Below are 6,000 nucleotides of genomic sequence, written 5' to 3'. Positions count from 1 at the left end.
ATGAGTCACTGCAGCTGTATTAGAGTAGACCTATTGTCTAAAATTAGTCACTACAGCTGTATTTGAGTAGACCTATTGTCTAAAATGAGTCACTGCAGCTGTATTAGAGTATACCTATTGTCTAAAATGAGTCACTACAGCTTTATTAGAATATACCTATTGTCTCAAATGAGTCACTACAGCTGTATTAGAGTATACATATTGTCTCAAATGAGTCACTACAGCTGTATTAGAGTAGACCTATTGTCTAAAATGAGTCACTACAGCTGTATTAGAGTAGACCTACTGTCTAAAATGAGTCACTACAGCTGTCTTAGAGTAGACCTATTGTCTAAAATGAGTCACTACAGCTGTATTAGAGTAGACCTATTGTCTAAAATGAGTCACTACAGCTGTATTAGAGTAGACTTATTGTCTAAAATGAGTCACTACAGCTGTCTTAGAGTAGACCTATTGTCTAAAATGAGTCACTACAGCTGTATTAGAGTATACCTATTGTCTAAAATGAGTCACTACAGCTGTATTAGAGTAGACCTATTGTCTAAATGCACACAGACACACAGACACATAGACGTGTTGTAGAGCAACACACCAGACAGCCAATATTGCGCCTTTCAAAGTAATTTTCCCCAACGTCCACAGAGCATTCCTGATTAACGGTAGCATTCCTGATAAACGGTAGCATTCCTGATAAACGGTAGCATTCCTGATAAACGGTAGCATTCCTGATAAACAGTAGCATTCCTGATAAACGGTAGCATTCCTGATAAACGGTAGCATTCCTGATAAACGGTAGCATTCCTGATAAACGGTGTTGCTTGTTGGCTCAGGTCTAAATGACTGTGCCTTTAGTACGCTGCTCTATCATGTGCCTTGGGTTGAATCAGTAGGTAGGCCTCAGAATGAGATTTCCCCCATAAAAGGGCTTTATTAACGACAGAAATATACTCCCCCCTCCCCTTCCTTAGACAACCCGCAGGTGAAGAAGCCGGATGTAGAGGTCCTGGGCTTGCGTAGTTACACGTGGTCTGTGGTTGTGAGGCCGGTTGGATGTATTGCCAAATTCTCTAAAACAACGTTGGAGGCGGCGTAAGTTAGAGAAATTAACATTAAATTATCTGGCAACAGCTCTGTTGGACATTCCTGCAGTCAGCATGCCAATTGCACGCTCCCTCAAAACTTGAGACATTTGTGGCATTGTGTTGTGTGACAAAACTGCACATTTTAGAGTTACCTTTTATTGTCCCCAGCACAAGGTGTACCTGTGTAATGATCACGCTGTTTAATCAGCTTCTTGATATGCCACACCTGTCAGGTGGATTGATTATATTAACAAAGGAGAAATGCTCACTAACAGGGATGTAAAACATGTGTGCGCAAAATTTGAGAGAAATAAGCTTTTTGTGCGTATGGAACATTTCTGGGATCTTTTATTTCAGCTAATGAAAAATGGGGCTAACACTTTACATGTTGTGTTTATATTTTTGTTCAGTAGGCTGCACGTTGCAACTCTTATAATGATTTGAAAAAAGTCCCATGGAAGGCATGAGCTCTGATTTGTTTATTGTGCAGCCTGCATACACTTCAACAGTCTCTCATTCACAAATTGACAAGAATTTGATAATATTCTCACCAGGTCTCGAATTTCCCGGTGGCATCCCCCTTGTGTGGTCGTACTGCACCCTAAAGAATCCATGCCTTTTGCTGCCAAAGTGGCCGTTGTGCCCTTGGGTTGTATATAATAATTATAATTCCATTACCCTGACTGCCGTACTCCAAAGCACTTCTCACTCACTTATTAGCCAATGCCCGTCAATTGATCGGGTCCTTCTCACATCTAAGAAATAGGCTACAAATGAAGACAGACTTCTCACAGCTAAGAAATAGGCTACAAGTGAAGACAGACACATCTGGGACGCAACTCGTCCCTCTCATCAAATTCCGAGGCGCATATTAAAGATGTTAGAAGAACTGTCCACATTTAGCCTACTTTCTGTCAGCCAGCAAGATGAGTAGGCCTAACGAACAGCACTAGCCTATGTCAATCTACTATCCACCATAGTACAAAAGTTGAATCAATTGGTCAACTTGTCCTTCTGTGCAATAAATAAATATTCCAAACATTCGCTGGGACAGTTGTGGGATGCGATAGATCCTAAATTGATACAACCACTCGCATCAAAAAACCTTTTAAAAGCAATGAGGCTGATGCAACAGATCAGAACGTTTAGCTTAAAATGTTGCAGTCGTCAGTAGGCTATAAGCGCAAAAGTTCCAAAATGCATTCAATTAGCGGGAAAACACTGTTCTCAAGAGTGACCGCAAATGCGATTATGCATGTAATGCTTTATTATGAAGGTGCATTTCTAAGGTGAAAATGATCTTCCCCAAACTTGAAACTCATGCACCGCCTATGTATGCCAGTTAGGCTCTACATCCGTTGTAAAGCGGATTAATGTGCTTAATTTTAAGAAGTTATTTGGCCACTTTAGTTGTACTACATGCCTTATCAAAACATATAGGCCTATGGGCTAGGCTACATGAGGTGTGCGACTATGATTTGAAAAAGTCGCAAAAAAAGGCATGCGCTGTTTCTTGCCTTACTGCACACGCTGGGCATCATTCACAAGTGATAGGCTAATATTGTCACCCATCAGACTATTCTTAATTTAATAAAAAAGATGGGATCCTCCTCTTTTTAATACAGGCCATCAAAACTATTTTTTCTCACGCAATTGCACAGCCTATAGAAATGTTGCGCAACATGAGCTCATGGGCTCTCATGAAGTGTTTGATTAGATTTTCGAAAACATTTGCATTGATGTCAGAGTGACAATAGAGTGCTGAGTACCAGGCAGTTAGCAAGTTTGGTAGGCTACTAATGACCATCAGCATCAGAGCTTGGAGAAGCTACCTGCCGTCATGACTCGTGACCTCCGATGTGGCGGTAATATGGTCACCGTAACAGCCCTAGGGAGGATTAGTGTTAGGTTAGTGTTGGGTTAGTGTTAGGTTAGTGTTGGGTTAGTGTTAGGTTATTTTTAGTTTAGTGGTAGGTAAGTGTTAGGTTAGTGTTATGATGTGATATGGGGGGAGGGTTAGTGTTAGGTTAGTGTTATGATGTGATATGGGGGGAGGATTAGTGTTAGGTTAGTGTTGGGTTAGTGTTAGGTTAGTGTTATGATATGATATGGGGGGAGGATTAGTGTTAGGTTAGTGTTGGATTAGTGTTAGGTTAGTGTTATGATATGATATGGGGGAGGGTTAGTGTTAGGTTAGTGGTAGGTAAGTGTTAGGTTAGTGTTGGGTTAGTGTTAGGTTAGTGTTATGATATGATATGGGGGGAGGGTTAGTGTTAGGTTAGTGTTGGGTTAGTGTTAGGTTAGTGTTATGATATGATATGGGGGGAGGATTAGTGTTAGGTTAGTGTTGGATTAGTGTTAGGTTAGTGTTATGATATGATATGGGGGAGGGTTAGTGTTAGGTTAGTGGTAGGTAAGTGTTAGGTTAGTGTTATGATGTGATATGGGGGGAGGGTTAGTGTTAGGTTAGTGTTATGATGTGATATGGGGGAGGGTTAGTGTTAGGTTAGTGGTAGGTAAGTGTTAGGTTAGTGTTATGATGTGATATGGGGGAGGATTAGTGTTAGGTTAGTGTTATGATGTGATATGGGGGGAGGGTTAGTGTTAGGTTAGTGTTGGGTTAGTGTTAGGTTAGTGTTATGATGTGATATGGGGGGAGGATTAGTGTTAGGTTAGTGTTATGATGTGATATGGGGGAGGATTAGTGTTAGGTTAGTGTTTTATGATGTGATATGGGGGAGTTAGGTTAGTGTTAGGTTAGTGTTGGGTTAGTGTTAGGTTAGTGTTATGATATGATATGGGGGAGGATTAGTGTTAGGTTAGTGTTATGATGTGATATGGGGGGAGGGTTAGTGTTAGGTTAGTGTTAGGTTAGTGTTAGGTTAGTGTTATGATATGATATGGGGGGAGGATTAGTGTTAGGTTAGTGGTAGGTAATTGTTAGGTTAGTGTTATGATATGATATGGGGGGAGGATTAGTGTTAGGTTAGTGTTATGATATGATATGGGGGAGGATTAGTGTTAGGTTAGTGGTAGGTAAGTGTTAGGTTAGTGTTGGGTTAGTGTTAGGTTAGTGTTATGATATGATATGGGGGGAGGATTAGTGTTAGGTTAGTGTTATGATATGATATGGGGGGAGGATTAGTGTTAGGTTAGTGTTATGATGTGATATGGGGGAGGTTAGTTATATTAGTGTTAGGTTAGTGTTATGATATGATATGGGGGGAGGATTAGTGTTAGGTTAGTGTTGGGTTAGTGTTAGGTTAGTGTTATGATGTGATATGGGGGGAGGATTAGTGTTAGGTTAGTGTTGGGTTAGTGTTAGGTTAGTGTTATGATATGATATGGGGGAGGGTTAGTGTTAGGTTAGTGTTGGGTTAGTGTTAGGTTAGTGTTATGATATGATATGGGGGGAGGATTAGTGTTAGGTTAGTGTTGGGTTAGTGTTAGGTTAGTGTTATGATATGATATGGGGGGAGGGTTAGTGTTAGGTTAGTGTTGGGTTAGTGTTGGGTTAGTGTTAGGTTAGTGTTAGGTTAGTGTTAGGTTAGTGTTAGGTTAGTGTTAGGTTAGTGTTAGGTTAGTGTTATGATGTGATATGGGGGGAGGATTAGTGTTAGGTTAGTGTTAGGTTAGTGTTAGGTTAGTGTTATGATGTGATATGGGGGGAGGATTAGTGTTAGGTTAGTGTTATGATATGATATGGGGGGAGGATTAGTGTTAGGTTAGTGTTATGATGTGATATGGGGGGGGGATTAGTGTTAGGTTAGTGTTATGATATGATATGGGGGAGGATTAGTGTTAGGTTAGTGTTATGATATGATATGGGGGGAGGATTAGTGTTAGGTTAGTGTTGGGTTAGTGTTAGGTTAGTGTTATGATATGGGGGAGGATTAGTGTTAGGTTAGTGTTGGGTTAGTGTTAGGTTAGTGTTATGATATGATATGGGGGGAGGATTAGTGTTAGGTTAGTGTTGGGTTAGTGTTAGGTTAGTGTTATGATATGATATGGGGGGAGGGTTAGTGTTAGGTTAGTGTTGGGTTAGTGTTAGGTTAGTGTTATGATATGATATGGGGGGAGGATTAGTGTTAGGTTAGTGTTGGGTTAGTGTTAGGTTAGTGTTATGATGTGATATGGGGGGAGGATTAGTGTTAGGTTAGTGTTATGATATGATATGGGGGGAGGATTAGTGTTAGGTTAGTGTTATGATGTGATATGGGGGGAGGATTAGTGTTAGGTTAGTGTTGGGTTAGTGTTAGGTTAGTGTTATGATATGATATGGGGGGAGGGTTAGTGTTAGGTTAGTGTTGGGTTAGTGTTAGGTTAGTGTTATGATATGATATGGGGGGAGGATTAGTGTTAGGTTAGTGTTGGGTTAGTGTTAGGTTAGTGTTATGATATGATATGGGGGGAGGGTTAGTGTTAGGTTAGTGTTGGGTTAGTGTTAGGTTAGTGTTATGATATGATATGGGGGGAGGATTAGTGTTAGGTTAGTGTTATGATATGATATGGGGGGAGGATTAGTGTTAGGTTAGTGTTGGGTTAGTGTTAGGTTAGTGTTATGATATGATATGGGGGGAGGATTAGTGTTAGGTTAGTGTTATGATATGATATGGGGGGAGGATTAGTGTTAGGTTAGTGTTGGGTTAGTGTTAGGTTAGTGTTATGATATGATATGGGGGGAGGATTAGTGTTAGGTTAGTGTTATGATATGATATAGGGGGAGGATTAGTGTTAGGTTAGTGTTATGATGTGATATGGGGGGAGGATTAGTGTTAGGTTAGTGTTATGATGTGATATGGGGGGAGGGTTAGTGTTAGGTTAGTGTTGGGTTAGTGTTAGGTTAGTGTTATGATATGATATGGGGGAGGATTAGTGTTAGGTTAGTGTTATGATATGATATGGGGGAGGGTTAGTG

Source organism: Coregonus clupeaformis, unplaced genomic scaffold, assembly GCF_020615455.1.
Source record: "Coregonus clupeaformis isolate EN_2021a unplaced genomic scaffold, ASM2061545v1 scaf0235, whole genome shotgun sequence".
Lineage (NCBI taxonomy): Eukaryota > Metazoa > Chordata > Actinopteri > Salmoniformes > Salmonidae > Coregonus > Coregonus clupeaformis.
This window is presented reverse-complemented; position numbering follows the sequence as displayed.